Source organism: Mus musculus, chromosome 3 (genome assembly GCF_000001635.26).
Source record: "Mus musculus strain C57BL/6J chromosome 3, GRCm38.p6 C57BL/6J".
NCBI classification, from domain to species: Eukaryota; Metazoa; Chordata; class Mammalia; order Rodentia; family Muridae; genus Mus; species Mus musculus.
The window spans coordinates 136259417-136277075 of NC_000069.6; the positions used below are offsets into that span (position 1 = coordinate 136259417).

At 35.8% G+C, this 17659-nt stretch overlaps 1 protein-coding gene across 5 annotated transcripts in view; it reads right to left on the bottom strand.

Moving 5' to 3' along the window:
- Bank1 (B cell scaffold protein with ankyrin repeats 1) overlaps positions 1-17659 on the bottom strand; it is a 272779-nt gene that overhangs the window by 206054 nt on the left and 49066 nt on the right. The gene's annotated exons all lie outside the window — the stretch shown is intronic.

The following is a 17659-nucleotide window of genomic DNA, read 5'->3' on the forward strand; positions in this document are numbered from 1 at the left end:
CTATAGGAGGAACAATGATATGAACTAACCAGTACCCCCCCCCCCCAGAGCTGTGTCTCTAGTTGCATATGTAGCAGAGGATGGCCTAGTCTGCCATCAATGGGAGGAGAGGCCCTTGGTCTTGCGAAGATAATATGCCCCAGTACAGGGGAATGCCAGGACCAGGAAGTGGGAGTGGGCGGGTTGGGTAGCAGGGTAGGGGAGTGTAGAGGGGGCTTTGGGGATAGCATTTGAAATATAAATGAAGAAAATATCTAATAAAAAAGGATATCATTATATAGGCATCAACAGAAGTTAAAAAACAGAAGTTTAAAAAAAAAAAGCTGCAATTGCAACTAACAGTTGACAATGATTTTCAAGAAAAGTATTTTCTGTCACTAAAACTAATCACTTCCTGGATCAATAATCTATGACAGAAGAGTCACCAAAATCAATACAAAGAACATTAACACTGGCAAAAATTAGTTTTAGTCAACGGAACATTTCAGAAAACTTGTTAGTCATTGTGTTAGTTAACTTTCTATCAACATGATAAAATACCAAAGATAATACTTAAAATAGCTTGGTTCAGAGAATGCTTGAATAGAATGCACAAAGCCCTGGGTTCTAGCCCAAGTAATTCAGGCATGGGAGCAGATGGACTTGGGAGGATCAGGAGTTCAAGACCACCTGTGGCTACATAATGAGTATTAGGCCAGTGTGGACTATAGCACCTTTACACTGATACTTCCTACACTGTGATTCTTTCCAGTTTATCACTATACGCTGGATTTTATTTTGAATATACACAAAATGAATCTCTTCAATGTTGGATTGTTGAATTTCAGTTCACCCTTCAGAGTGATTTGTAGATAATTTTTAAAAGTACAACTCACAAACACCCTCCCCCATAAACTGTTGAGACAAACAGAAAGTTCTCTTCCTTTCCTAAAACTTTTCCAAATTCTAAAGGAAAGAGAACTTTTAGCCATGATGTTAAGACTCAAAGAAGCAGATAAAATTAGTCTAAAGCCATAAGTAATGCATAACAGAAGAATTTTTTACAAAATAAATGAAAAATTATAGATTTTTCTTCACTGAGAAAAAAATTAAAACTTCAACATTGTTTAAGAAATGGTCTTATTTATTTGTTTCCATATAAACTTTATATACCTAGGGGAGATTTACAAAAATGTAATCTTTGGCATGTAAAAACAAATTATTGTAAATAATTTTTTATTAGATATTTTCTTCATTTACATTTCAAATGCTATCCTGAAAGTCCCCTATACCACCTCCCCACCCCGCCCTGATCCCCAACCCATCCACTCCTGCTTCCTGGCCCTGGCGTCCCTTTGTACTACCACTACCACTTTACCTTAGACATTAGTATTAGATTCCAGGTTGGTTTCCTCAACAGAACAATGACTGGCAGAGAAAAACCTTAAGAGCATTTGTGTACATTTTTCTCACTACTTCTTACTCTATTCTCTAAAACATAAAAAAATTTACTATTTTGTTCCATGTTGAACTTGATAGATACTCAATAATTATCAGTAAAAACAAAAAACTGAGTTATCCTCAATATATGGTTGTAAGTTAACTCCCATTCAGTGGTAGCATAAAATGTTTGATTTAAAAAATATTCATTTTTTTTAGTTTAAAATACCTAGTGTGTTCCTAATTGAAGAATAAAATAAAAAATGCAAGTCTCCTTCTTTGCTCTACATATGAAGTATAAAAGTATAGTATGTCTGTCTCCAGTACATTCTTTAGAACCTAGCTTTTAGCTTTGTTATAGTCCTTTATCTTCTAGCACAAAATGGTAGGGTAGAGTAAATATTACTAACATTTAGAAAATACTGTTCAAATGTCTTTCCAGGAAAGTAATTACTGTGACCAGCAAGTGTTTGATTACTAGCTAGAGAAGAACATGTCTAAATAAAACATAAATCATGGATTATGAGTAAACATTCAATTCTGATGGCTCAATCATAAGGGGTCCTTTTATTCCTAATTTACAGTTCTGTGAACCTCAAACTTCCCAGTATCTTGATGTATAGGTTGTAGCTTTGTATTATATTGAGTTATCAGAGATTAAAAGTCTACCTTTCTATGGGCTCTATGCTAGTGGTCCTCTGCTGCTGCAGGTTTTGAATCTACAGATTCAATCAAACACTGATTGAAAGTAATTTATAAAACTATGCCTGCACTAGATGTAGACAGACATTTCTGTCACCATTATTTCCTAAATAATACAGTACTTATGATATTATATTGCATTAAGTTAATTTAAAGATTGAAAGTACTTGGGTATACATGCACAGGCCATATGCAAATACAAGTGATTTACATAAGGGGTGCGGAGATCATCTGATTATAATAGCCCTGGCATTCTGGAGTCAACTCCCTGAAGGTACCAAGCTCTGCACCTTTAGCGTTTCTTCACTTTGATATTTAAGCTGATGTTCAGGGAAGCCTGGGAATAATGCCTTTACTACTGCAGATGACTGCTTCATTTTAAATATACATAAAAATGGCCAAAAAGAAACAAACAAATGTATACAATAAAATAAAACCAAACAAGAACTCATCATGATTCAAAGAAAAATCTTTAAAAGAATTAGAATATGCATCATAAACTCAGGACCTTGAAACCTGAGCCTCTACAGCCTCAGAAAAATTCATCTATTTAATAAATTATGTAAAGCAGAGAAGTACTTTAGGACGAAAGACATTCCTTTGTAAAGTATCAGATACCTGATCTCACATCCATAATTCAGACTTTTTGAGTAATATACATTTCAAACAATCCATCATTTTAATTGGAATTCTGAAGTAATAATGAACCATTAGTTTCAAGGCAGATATCCAATTCCTAAATGTTAAAGTTGTCACATAATAATTTTTCAGAACTTAATAAATTCTAAAAGGTACAAAACAGCAGTACTGGCTTTTCTCTTAAGTGTACCAAGCTATTATTATACCTTTTCTGTTGGAATCAACTAATTATTGTTTAAATTAGGAAAAATGTAGGGTATCTTAGGGTTTTCATTGCTACGAAGAGACACCATGACCACAGCAACTCTTATAAAGGACAACATGTAATTGGACTGACTTATAGTTTCAGAGGTTCAGTCCGTTATCATTGTGGTGGGAAGTATGACAGCATCTAGGCAGTCAGTCATGGCACTGGAAGAGCAGAGGGTTCTACCTCTTGTTCCAAAGGTGGCTAGGAGAAGACTAGCTTTCAGGAAGCTAGGTTGTGGGTCTTAAAGCCCATAGTGACCTATTTCCTCCAGGAAGGCCATACCTACTCCAACAAGGCCACGCCTTCTCCAAGCAGCCCACATCTCCTAATAGTGCCACTCTTTCAGCCAAGCATATTCAAACCACCACACAGGGTCTCTGAATCCTGTTGGTAATTTAAAAACGTCCAGGTAAAATTAGATGCTAAAGGGAATTTTCTTACTGATCTAGAGGATTTTCAGTATATTTTATAGGCAGTGCAGAGTCCACTGACCTAGTGAGCATCTGAGGAGAGAGGGGAGACAAAGGCCACTGGCTAGGAAATACAGATCCTGGAAAGACAGATGCTGATCTCTGCCAACAGATGAGAGGACAGACACTTATCTGGCAGAGGTACAATGAAATGGGAGAGAGAATAGTCCTTGTGATACCTTAGAGTCATGGCACAATGGCACAGTTTTTAAAATGGAGCACAGGAATAGGACTCATCTCTTCTTATAGAAGCAAGAGAGGAGAAAACGATGAATTATCAGACCCTGAGAAGGAAGATAGTCAATATGAAGCCTACTAGGGAAAGTGTGCGTTTGAACAGTGACCAAGGGTTCTATAAGGATAAGACAATTCTCCCAACACGCCAAGCTACAAATAACTATACTATGGTGCAGAAACAAAGGGAGGTAAAGCAACTGCCACTCAGCGTCCACAAAGTCAGGGATACCAAACACTAATCACAATGCAACTAGAATTTAAAACAGGATAAACTCTCATTTCCCCTGAAATTTTGTACAGTTTCAGAGTTATTTATTGATATGAGTTTTATCTATTGATCTATCTATCTATCTATCTATCTATCTATCTATCTATCTATCATCTATCTATCTATCTACCTATCATCTATAGTGATTATATATACATACATATATACTTATATGAGAATTTATACATCTATGTGTATATACATTTATCTTCTCATGGATACATATGCCCATTTTATCTGTTTAATAAAGCATTCCTATGAATATTTGTGGACACATATCCATTCATTTTTTTTCTTAGGTAAACAGTAGGAAGATGGCTGGAAAATACTGCAAGTTTGTGTTTGAGTAGCTAAGAAACTACAAAACTTTTCCCAAAGTGGCAGTATCATAATAGCGGCCCATAAGCAGTACCAGGAGCTCCAGCTGCTAAACAACAGCCTTGCCAATTTCAGCCACAATAGTGGCTATGTATGGCTTACAGTGATTTTAATTTTCATTTCCCTGATGAATCACAGCATTGATAATGATTTCCTTGCTTCCTTGCATTCTGGGTGTTTTCTTTGATGGCACATCTATTTAAATCTCTTGCTGAAATTTTTAGTTATATCACTTGATTTCTTACTGTGCTTTCTGGATGTCTACACATAGTGGATTCGAGTCCCTTACAACAGATGTTCCTCCTGTTTATGGAGGAAAAGCTCCTTCTTCGCACGCTAGGTCATTTTTAATGTGCTGCCAGACGTAAACTCTAACTTATGTGTTTATTTCTATAGTTATTCTTAGGTCTTCTTGCAGCTGATGTTTTATTATGCCAAAACAGCTTGATTCCTTTTTAAAAGTTATTATTAAGTGTGTGCGGAAGAACCAGTATAGTTCATTATGCAAGGATGATTCTGCCTCCAGTACCCAGATACCTGATGCTCTGGGAGCAATGAAGCTTTACTACCCTTGCTAGAAGAGACACAAACTACACTCTGCCTCGAGTGAACCCAGGTGCTCCTTGCATTGGTTTTGAGTAGATTCTATACACACATGAATGATCTGTATGGACAGAATCCTACTTAAGTGCATCCTGCATAGCCCTCTGCATCGGCTTCTTTCCATCACCTGCCTCCAAACTCCAATCACCGTATCACTATAGAGATATCCTTGCCATCTCTTAAACTCTGTGAAGCCACAAGACAACTCCATTCTCTTTCCTGCTGAGACTTGGGAAGCTTCACTTTGCAAGTAACAATGGAAGCCACTTCAGCACTAACCCAACCACTGTCTCCCTCTTAAGCACAGGGTCCCCAATGGAGGACCTAGAGAAAGGACCCAAGGAGCTGAAGGGGTTTGCAGCCCCATAGGAAGAACAGCAATATGAACTAACCAGTACCTCTAGAGCTCCCTGGGACTCATGGCTCTAGCTGCATATGTAGCAGAGGACGGCCTTGTCGGTCATCAATGGGAGGAGAGGCCCTTGGTCCTGTGAAGGTTCTATGCCCCAGTACAGGGGAACACCAGGGTCAGGAAGCAGAAGTGGGTGGGTTGGGGAGCAGGGGGAGGTGGGAGGAGATATGGGATTTTCAGAGGGGAAACTAGGAAAGGGGATAACATTTGGAATATAAATAAAGAAAATATCTGTTAAAAAGTAAATAAAAACAAACAAACAAAAGGATAACATCCCCGTGCTGCCTGTTGTCCAGTATTTTAACACAGTTGCTTCATATCTGTCAAGTTCTGTTGGATCTATTTACTCCAATTTGATAAACAGAAGTCCCATGTGACCTTTTCACATTCTGTGTGTCAGCATGCATAAGATATGTTTACTGTTTAAGGTCAATAGTTTGAAACCAGGTCGGTTTCAAGGCTTGAATAACAACTGAACAGTGAGCAGGCACATCTGTGGTCAGTCAGACTTGAGGTATGACGGATTTCCTTGAGAAAGATTAAAATTGCATTTGTCATTTTAAGTAAGACAAGTAATACTCTTAATTGCTATTGCGAATCCTTGCATTTTGCCTGAATTGGTAGGATGTTGGAAGAATCGTATGACGACTATGAGCTGGAACACTTCCAAAGACTTTCCTGACGAGAGCAATAAAGAGATTCATCACTGCGGTTTTGGGGTGCTGTGTGATGCAGCATGTCAGTATTTAGAAGATGGATGTAATCTATTACACCAGAATTTTCTAAGGGGCCACTGTATGTAGGCAATCATGAATGAACGAGAAAGATCAACCCAAAGTGAAAGATGTTGGGATAGTAGGATCCCGAGATTTTAGAAATGTTGCTTGTAAGGCCTGGGTGTGACCCTGAAGAACCGTCTCCCTTACTCACTGTAAATGAGGTAAGAAAGGAATTCATACATTTACCAGAGATTGCTCAAGCAAGCATAGGAAGCCAACCGACTTCCATTAAACTGAACACTAAACATTTGAAAAATGGAAGAAGACGCTACTTTTCCCATTGAGTTTTGTCTTTGAAACTATGTAATTTCTGTTAACATGTTTTTTTTCCTTTGTCAGCAGTTTTTTTTTTAAATTAGGTATTTTCTTCATTTACATTTCAAATGCTATCCCAGAAGTCCCCCAGACCCTCCCACCCCCACTCTCCTACCCACCCACTCCCACTTCTTGGCCCTGGCATTCCCTTGTACTGAGGCATATAAAGTTTGCAAGACCAAAGGGCCTGTCTTCCCAATGATGGCCGACTAGGCCATCTTCTGCTACATATGCAGCTAGAGACACGAGCTCTGGGGTTACTGGTTAGTTCGTATTGTTGTTCCACCTATAGGGTTGAAGACCCCTTTAGCTCCTTGGGTACTTTCTCTAGCTCCTCCATTGGAAGCCCTGTGATCCATCCAATAGCTGACTGTGAGCATCCACTTCTGTGTTTGCCAGGCCCTGGCATAGCCTTACAAGAGACAGCTATATCAGGGTCCTTTCAGCAAAACCATTGCATACACCAGCAAGATTTTGCTGAAAGGACCCTGATATAGTTAACATGGGTTTTAAACTTTACTGTGAATTAACATTTTTAAATTTTATATGTTTGTTTATTTTTCTTAAGGCAAAAGTAACAAAAAAATTAATGTGGTTGATTTAAAAAAATCAATGGAAGACTAAGGATGATTAAGAACAAATACACACGCACTTTATAACTTGTTCATATATGTATGTGTGTTCATGTATATAATACACATTATAATAAATTTATTATTTTAACATAAAACAAATTTGTTTGTTTGTTTGTTTATGTGTCCACACATACTACTGTATTCAGACAAATGCACACTTGCACAGAAATCAAAGGACAGCTTGAGAGAGTTGGCTCTTTCCTTCCACCATGGGGAGGCCTAGGATGTTAGGGTCATCAGGCTTGGAAGTCAGTTCCTTTACCCCTGAACTATCTCACCAGCATATTAAAGCACACATTTAACTAATATTACAATAACCTTTTTGAGGATCTCATCGCTCTTTAGAAAGTCATGTTTAGGACACACTACTTGAGAATCACTAGGCTAAAATGGTCCATCCAGTGTTCGTTCAGCACAGAGATGACTTAAACCATACATTGTACAAGGCTTTCACTCTGAAACAGGATTCCCTTTGGTCCTCTCGACAGTTTTCTAATATGTCATTCATAATTTATCTTGTCAATTCTTTCATTGAGGTCCACATCACTTCTTCCAAGTCATTATAGCATCTAATTCTCCCCAGACACTGTAGCAAGGATCATTATATCACGGTGGTGGAATAATTACATCTGATTTTATTTTATTCACATTTAAAAGGACTTTGAACTCAGTAATTCATAGGCAAAATTCAAACTCCACAAGAGAAAGTGTTTCAGACAGCCACCTACCACAGTGGAACTCTCTGGCCCCTTTCATACAAAAAAACAAAAAAACAAAAAAAAACACACACACACACACACACAAAAACAACTAAACTAAACAAAAACAAACAAACAAACAAAACAACAACAAAACAAAAAAACCCACATGTAAATCTTACATTGTTTTCCTTCAAAACTACACAAGTCATACAATGCATTCATTCCTACCACACTTCAGAACTTAAGTAGTTGAAATAAATAAGAGCAAATAATCCCATCAAGGAATTTTCACACACACACACACATATATATATGAAAATTCATATACTCATATATTCATATATATGTTTGTTTATTTGGTCTGTGGTTTGTGTATGTATGATTTATGTGAACATATGAATCATGAGTCATGTTAGGAGATCAGAGAACAACTTTTGGGGTCTGTTCTCTCTGTCCATGTGTATGTAGGTTGTAGAGATTTCACTCGGGTTTCTAATTGCCTAGAAAGTGTCCTTACCCACTGAGCCACCTCTTCGATGACTTTTAATCACTGCCGGTAGCTGACTAGCAGGCTTTACTAACACGTTGGAACTACATAATAATTACTAAAATTACTAAAAAAAAATCTTTCCAATCTGATATATAATTATGTTTCAATATCATTGGCCAGGAATGATCCAAACAGTATGTCTTCTGTTGTTGGAAAACACCTTCTTTTTGCTCTATGATGTCTTCAATTTAGAGGATTTCTGCTCACTGCAATTGCTTAGAGATTCAACAAAAGTTTTAATGGGTTGTAATAATGAGGATTTTTGTTGTTAATTAGTTTATAAATAAATTTAAAGTTATTGCAGATTTTTTTATTCTCTCTGATGCTACTGTCGTCTTTCAAAACATCCAAGCAATGGCCTGGGCACAGGTTTAGAGCAGTTAGTAGACTACACTCCTAAGAGAGTTCCTTAGTGGGAATACAGGCTGCTTCAGTTTACACTAATGGGGTCCTCCAAAGATGCTCCAAGGAGTACAATCTGTGGAACAGCCATGATGTTACTGTTATAGTTTAATTAATGTCCCATTGGAAGGTTATTGGAATCTCACATAATACAAATAAGTGAATTAGTGTTCTTGTACTTTCACTGCTAAAAAATAAGTAATTTTGACCTGCTTCTGAACCTAGCTTGTTAATATCATACACATCAACAGAATATGAAACCTAATTATTTCACATCTTGCCTACAATGAAATGAAGTACTTATTATCTTTGATAACTGATGAAGGATGAGAAGGTAGAATGCAGGCTGTATACATTTAAATAGACCTGTAAAGAACCATGGATGCTTTATTCTGAAAAAGTGGCAACATCTCAGTGGCTAAGGAGTAACTATTCCTTATCAAGTTAGGCCCAAAATGTTTTCTTTCAGTACTTTAAAAATGAATATTTATTTAAAGTATTTTAAAGTTGCTTTAAAAGGTTTTTCTCTTTTAAATTAGAACATCTATAGATTGTGCACTACCATTCCACTAAAGCATTTGATATGTTCTGTTTCATAAATGGACTGTGACAGGGAAAAGCGGATTAAGGAGAGATGAAACAAAGGGAAAAGCAAATTTTGTTGTGTAGCATAAGGGCTCACAAAAGTTGCCATGCAGTGTTTTGGAGATCTTGATTAATTGAAATGTCTAATTATTTAAAGTCCTGGCACATTCTGGACTGGAAAAGAATCGTTTCTTGATTTTATGTAGGTTTTTCAATAATGCATTTATAGAAATGTGACAAAGAGGAGACTTAGGGCATCTAGTTTCTTGACATCAAAACTATGGTATTAATAATAACATCAATTATAACAATACCTGCACACATCAGTGAACTAAAAGAAGGGAAACTTCGCTTGACCCCTATAAGAAATCATCCCCCTAACCCTGCTGTTTAGTGTACTTCTGTGACTGACTGCTAGCTCTTGGCTCTTGGCTGACTCCAGTATGTGGGGTTTGTGGAGTTCCTGACCCACTGTACAGAGAGACTTGGTACATGAGCAAAGAACTTTCCCTACATATCCTGGATATCCTGGGCACTCAACTTGGAAAAAAAGGTTGGTTTTCTTTTTCTTTCTTTCTTTCCTTTTTTTTTCCTGCTTGCCTACTCTATCTTGGGATTCCCTAGAGATGAAACCCATGAAGATTTAGGATCTGGGTAGACTCTAACAAATATACAATCTCAAAGTGCAAGTCCAAACAGAGTTTAAAGTGATCTCAGGTGTAAATTCAATTTCATGTAAAGAAAGACCTAAATGGTTTCTTTAGCAAACATGTTGAAATTAGGCCTCTGGGTCTTTCCACTGATTGTTTCCTGTTACATTGATTACAGTGGAAAATGCTAAAACAACCAAAAAAAATCCTCAGAGACCCACGTCAGCAATTGAAATTTACTACTTCTAGAAAAATAGACTGTAATTTAGTGCTAAGTTCATGGAGAAATAAGAGGAGAATATCAAGGATGGGCCTTTTATAGGGCATCCAAAGGGAACTCTTAGAGACAAACAGTGAGGTAGCACTTGATAAGTGGGATTAGAAACAGTGACATTCAATGTCATATGGGAAACAACTAAGTCTGTCATCTAAGAGGTAGACTGAAGAGATTAATTACAATGACTGGACAGAACATGAAAGGCCAGCATAAAACAGTCAACAGGAGAGGGGAGAGAGGAAGGAGAATATCGCTGGTCAAGTCTTTACTGGAGGGGAGATGTCTTACTTATGGTTTCTATTGCTATAAGACATCATGACTAAAATCAACTTGAGGAGGAAGGGGTTCAAATTGTGTATACTTTCATACCACAGTCCATCCTCAAAGAAAATCAGGGCAGGAATTTGAGGGAGGGATCTAGAGGCAGGACTCCTTCCTGCATCTAAACTGTGTCTAGACCTCTTTGGAAAACCTCTATCTCCAGAAATTCTTTTATATTTTGAGACATAACAGTAGGAACATTACAGTTATGAAGTGGCAACAAAAAATAACTTTATGATTGGGAGTCACCACAATATGAGACAGGGTACTCAAGAGTCATAACATTAGGAAGATTGAGAAACACTAACCTACAAGCTTGCCAATGGGCAAAATTTATGGACTCAACACTTGATAGTATGCTTTGTCATATGTTTCTAGCTTGTTTCAAGTTGACACAGAAGAAGCCAGGACACAGAAAAATAGACCACAGTAATTGTAATGACAAGTTTTCAGATCATTAAGTCATGATTCCTCAGATCAAAAATTGAATGATCATATAGTGGATGACTCCAGATACTAATACTACACATACCATTACAACACTGCTGAACTGCAAACACCACAGGACAGAGGAACTGGAAAGCATGCAGAGGAATGCTCATGAGTATATTTATCCTTAGTAACAGCAAGTGAGAAGACAACGAAATGTTCTCCAGGACTGAGGATTAAAACCAGACTTCCATTAATACCATTGCAAATACCAACACGACACCTATCAAAGTGGACCCAGAAAGTGACTATCAATGGAGTTCACTCAAGAAGAGAAACAATCCTAGGAGAAACATTTGAAATCCAAGAGAAGTATAACCAGTGTTTAAGCTCAGCAAACATTGTGTTTGTAATGAACAAAAACAAGAATTGTATAAGATGGAATAGTTGTCTTAGGAAGTAGGAAAAGGAAGTGATTAATTAAAGCAAAATAGGACCTTCAAAATTTTCAGAGGAAAATAAAGTAACAACAATAAAGGTGAAATTGTTGAACTTAATATGTAATTCTAGATGGTAACTGAAAAAACCCATTAGAGGATGTAAATGTAGTCATAATCCAAATAAGGACTCCTCCACATCCCCACCCCCACCCATGTCTCCCTGCCGGAAAACACAGTAAATAGAACATATTGACATCAACAAAAAGTATCATGGATTCAAACATACATTTATAGTGTCATAGTCAATATAAGTTATATTTTATATGTAAAATAGTAAAATCTTTACAATAAATTCTTAAAATCAAGCTATCAGCCACTTATAAGGTTTAGTAAAAAATAAAGACTATAAAGATAATAAAATAAAAATATAGTAAATAAAAGCTTAATGTTATAAGCATGAATAATCATATACCTTGAACAAGGAGAATAAGTATGATCTTGAAGAACACATATACCATTTACTAATGATAAAATATCAGGTCATAAAAGAGCTCTATTAGTTTCAGAACAACTAAATAATATAAATAACCTTCATTGACCATCAAACAAAATTAAATATTAACAACCAAAAGATAAGCTAAGTCCCAATGCTTCTTTTTCTTACCATGATGAAATAAGATATATAGACAATTTTCAAAACTGAAAAGGAGTAATACTTTTCAGATGGAATATTTATAAAGAAATTATAGTATTATTGTATAATGGGAAATAATGTGGTTATGTTTCTAAGAATCAAGCATTTTAAAGTTCAAGGACTAAAGAGGAAATATATTAATCAAGGAATCAAAATTGAAAAGTTAGAAAAATATGATTCTTCAAATATTCAAAAGGTCATTACTTGAGAACATAAATGAGATTTGTAACAAAGCTCCATAAAATTAATCATTTTTTTAAAAAAGTCTAAAAGAAAGGGTTTAATATTTCATTATGAGTAGAAAAGAGTTTATATCAATTTTATGACAGAAAGATAATAAAGTAAACAAGCACTCAGAAAATTAAATTAATAAAAAATAGCCTAAATAGAAAACATGAATAGTTCTAAAAATCGTAAGAAATTTTCCAAACAGGTAATACAAAACAGAAGAACAACTCCAACTGTTTCATATCTGGAATGGACTCATTATAGCCATCAGACAAATCAGGAGGCCTTTCTACCCACTTCTCAGGAGTCTCAGACACCCAGGTCTCTGATTGTAATACACAGACCAAGAGAAGGAAAACCGCTTCTACAGGGATTGTTTCTGTATTATTGCTTGCATCATCATTTTTTTCATATCCCCAGTAAATCCATTGCTATACTACACTGCTACTTATCACGTTAAGCTGCATTTTTGAAATCAGAAGCTGAACTATATAGGCTTGGCAATAGGAAAATAAAACTGCCTTGATCAATTTCTTCATGAAAATATTAGGATCCCCCTCTATAATTTCCCATGAAGACAACTGAATCAGACCAATGACTGAGACATTTGGCAGGATTGAGATTAAACTATCCAGAAGCCAAAGGTGAATGAATGAACAAAGAGAAAGACGAGTCATAGGTAGAGTGAGCTCTTCTCAGAGAAACAGATCATTACTGAAAAGAAGGACCCCAGCTTTCGAGGTGATAAACAAGAGTACTAGCCAGACACTCACAAGCTTCTTAGGACCCCAGCTTTCGAGGTGATAAACAAGAGTACTAGCCAGACACTCACAAGCTTCTTAGGACCCCAGCTTTCGAGGTGATAAACAAGAGTACTAGCCAGACACTCACAAGCTTCTTAGGACCCCAGCTTTCGAGCTGATAAACAAGAGTACTAGCCAGACACTCACAAGCTTCTGGTGATTCTTTTCAGAGCCAATCCCACACTGTCCTCACACTCCACTGAGTAACTCCAGCACCCCTCCCAAAAAAGAGACACACATTCACACTTTAAGCATAGAATGAAGGAGAATTCAGTTGAATGGCATAGAATAGATTTTCAACAAGAGCATAAAAGAACCTCCCCTCCCCCTGCCCCCAAAGAAAGCAAGACAAGGTCATATGCATGGGAAAAGCCTGAGGTATTTCTAAAATCAAACATCAGACAGACACTAAGGGGAATAAAAAGGACAGAACTCCACATGATCAGGTCACATCACAAAACTACAAATGGTAAAAATGGGCAGCCGCAAACTCAAAATCCAAGTCGTCTTATAGAAATTTTTTTTATAAGAATTGCCCAGATGAATTCAAGGGCACTAAATTTAAAAGAACAACCATAAATTTTATCAGAGAATTCAAGGACTTAAAAGGGATGAAAATCAGCTCAAAGAACTTAAATAAAATAGAAATAAGTGCCTCAGTGATGTTCAAGGAAACACAAATATGCAGTTGAATGAAAGATGTCAACAATCTAGAATTCATAAACTTATTCAAACATATTATAGAAATAGTGCAGAAAACTCAAGAACAAATAAAACTGCAACTGAAAAACAAAACAAAAACAAAAACAAAAGCAAACAAACAACCCGCATCAACACACAATTAGAAAACCCAGAGGGACTGCTTTATAAGTAGGGTAGACCAAGTAGAAGATATTGGGAATTAAAAATAAGGTAGAGAAATTGAACTATTCAAGAGAAGAATATAGAAATATCTTTATAAGCTAAAGGTACCAGTAGCATTTTAAAAATGCTAAAGTTTGTGACACACACAAAAGCACTATATAATTCTTTTTGTGTTGGCCATCTTCTGCTTGAGAACCGGACCTGCTCTATGGTTGGTTTATATACTCAGTAAGAGTTCACTGGAGTAAACTATATTTTCTCATTTTTTAAAAAACCTGAAAAAGGAATATATAAGAATTATTGGACACAACGAAAACATCAATCTTCATGTAATAGGCATAGATGGAGAAGAATTCCAAGTGTAGAAAAGATCTTCAACAATAGCATAGAAGAAAACTTCCCCCCAAATTAAGGAAAGACAAACATAGATAAAAGATGCCTAGAGACTACCAAAGAAACAGAATCAAAAGAAAACCTTCCCCATGGCATTTTTGTAGCTAATAATGTGTGTGTGTGTGTGTGTGTGTGTGTGTGTGTGTGTGTGTGTGTGTGTGTGTCTGTGTGTGTGTGTGTCTGTGTGTGTGTGTAAAATTTCATTAGGATAACAGCTGATCTATCAATGAACATTTTGAAAGTCAGAAAATCCTGGATCAATGTACTTCAAATTCTAAAAGAATAAGACTGCTGTGGTCTACTATGCCAAACAAAACTATCTACAATCATTGTAGGAGAAAGAAAATCTTTCCATGACAAAAACAAGCCAAAAGGCAGCACAGAGAATTGGGAAGCAATAAGTTAGACTGAATAGAAAAATGAGCACAGCCAAGAGACAACATAACTTAGACTATGGCAGAAACACAAAATAGAACTAGGTATAAAACAGGAAAACAAAAAGAAATATAATAGCAACTAATGCACATGTTTCAATAATAACATTAAATGTCAATGACTGCAACTCCACAAACAAAAGACAAGGGTTATTTTAAAGGATTAAGAAACAAAATTCTCTTTCTGTTGTTTACAAGAAACTCATTTTACTTACAAAGACAGACACCACCTCAAAGTAAAGATGGAAAATGTATCCCAAGCAAACAGGACTAGGAAGCAAGCAGAGTCAATCTCATTATAGCTGACACAGGACTTGAGAGACAAACCAATCAGAGATAAAGAAGGACACCTCATTATAATCATGAAAACAAATAACCAAGAAGAAATTACTATCATAAACAACAAACTATGGCACATACAATTTCATAAAAAGCACTCTACTGAACTTAAAAATACAGATTAATTCTAATTCAGTAATAGGTCATTGCAACACTCCACTTTCTTCAACAGACAAGTCTTGACAAAAACTTCATATCAAATGCACCTAACAGATATCTATAGAATGTTTCATACAAACAGTAAAAATAATTCACTTTTTTTTTTGGTAAAATTGGAACTAAATTAACAAATTTAATACCCTAAAGATACTTCCTTTTCTAAAATAGGACACATACTGGGGCACAAAACAATTTTTTTGTTTGTTTGTTTTTGGTTTTGGTTTTTTTCTTGTTTGTTTGTTTGTTTGTTTTCGAGACAGGTTTTCTCTGTGTAGCCCTGGCTGTCCTGGAACTTACTCTGTAGACCAGGCTGGCCTTGAACTCAGAAATCCACCTGACTCTGCCTCCCAAGTGCTGGGATTAAAGATGTGTGCCACCACCGCCTGGCTACAAAACAATTTCAAACAGAAAAATTTAAATAACTCTATGTGTCCTATCTATCTACATTACAAAAATAAGCAATAAAATCAACAGCAAACTAAGCTCTAGAAAATAGACACACTCAAGATTAAACAATAAATTAGTTAATAATGAGTGAATCAAGGAAGAAATTAAGAATGAACATTTAAAATTCCTGGGAGCAAATTAATAATTCAACCCAACAGATGGAACACATTAAAAGCAGCAATCAGCAAGAGGCAGATTTATACATCTAAGTCCCTGCATCAACAGATCAGAAAGATGTAACTCAAAAATTTGAAAAAAATTAACAGATTAGAATCAAATCCAGCAGACAGGAAAAATAATAAAAGTCAGCACAGAAATTAATGAAATACAAACAAAGAAAGGAGTACAGAAAAGCAGTGAATCTAAATAGTGCTTCTTTGAGAAGATAGACAATATCAGTTGACAGACTCTTGGCCTAACCAATCTAAAGAAATAAAGAGATCACTCTCAAATTAACAGAATTATATATGAACAGAGAAGCATTACAATAGCTGCCAAAGAAATTCAGGATAGTATAAGAAATTTTTTATCCAATCTCTACTCCATTGAAATAGAAAATTAAAAAAAGAGAGACCAGACAAACTTTTATATTTGTGTAAAACCACTAAAGTTAAACCAAGAACACATCAACAACTTACACAGGCCTTTAACAGATAAATAGATTGAAGCAATAATAAAAGGCTCTGTCTAATAAAGCCCAGGTCCAAACTGTTTCACTGTGGAATTCTACAATACTTTCAAAGAAGATATTCAGCTAGTATTACTTAAATTATTATTATTACCATTACTATTATTGACAGGGTTTCTCCATGTAACCTTGCCTGTACTAGAACTCACTCTGTAGACCAGGCTTGTCTTGAACTCATAGAGATCTGCTTTCCTTTGCTTCCAAATGTTGGGATTGAAGGCATGCACCACCACCACCCTGCTTCTTAAATTATTAAAAAAAAAAAAAAGCAGAAGGAGTGTTTCAGAACTCTTTCTATAAAGGCAGCATTCATTTAATACCAAAGCCAGGTAAAAACACAACAACAAAAGAGGAAACTACTCAGGAAAGTCCCTGAGGAGCGTAGAATCAAATACTTAGTAAAATACTTGTAAACAAAGTCACAAACAACAAAGGCTATTCAGGATCATCAAGTTGGCTTTCATAGAAATACTATAAGAGCCAGAAGACCAAGAATTCTGTATGAGGTAGTATTTCCTACTGATAATAGGAAACAAGAAAAATAAAATCTAAACAAACTGGTAGCCTAAAGAAGAACAGCACAATGTCAATACCAGTTGATATATCAATGTGAATAAAAGGAATGCCACAAGCCCCTTCCCCTACATGAAGCGATTAATAACTGCTGTGAGCAAGAGATTCACACTTTTCCAGGGACAAGTTCCCTGATTGTTTATCTATTCCCAGGTGGTCAGTTCTAAACACATTTTATTTAAGAATACATATGAAATACATACAAGTGCATGCATATGTGCAAATGTATGTGTAATGTTTGTGCTTATGAAGAATCCCTAAATGGATTCAGCAGGCTGTATTAATGTGTGACTATATATCTGTATATGTGACTGTGTATGCAAGAATGCTGATTAAAGAAGAGGTCATTTATTTCAGAGTAAGAAACAGGGGCAAGGGAGGAGTTGGAGAGAGGAATGGGGATAAAAATTTTGTAAATATAGAATTCATGTGAAATTCTCAAAAATTAAAAGTATAAAAAAGAATGCTGGATAATTTATATATAATTCACATATATTTGAATACATGAATGATAAACAGTGCTGTAGGAAACTTAGATGGAAATGTTAAACAATTATGTCTAGAGCCAAAGTCAA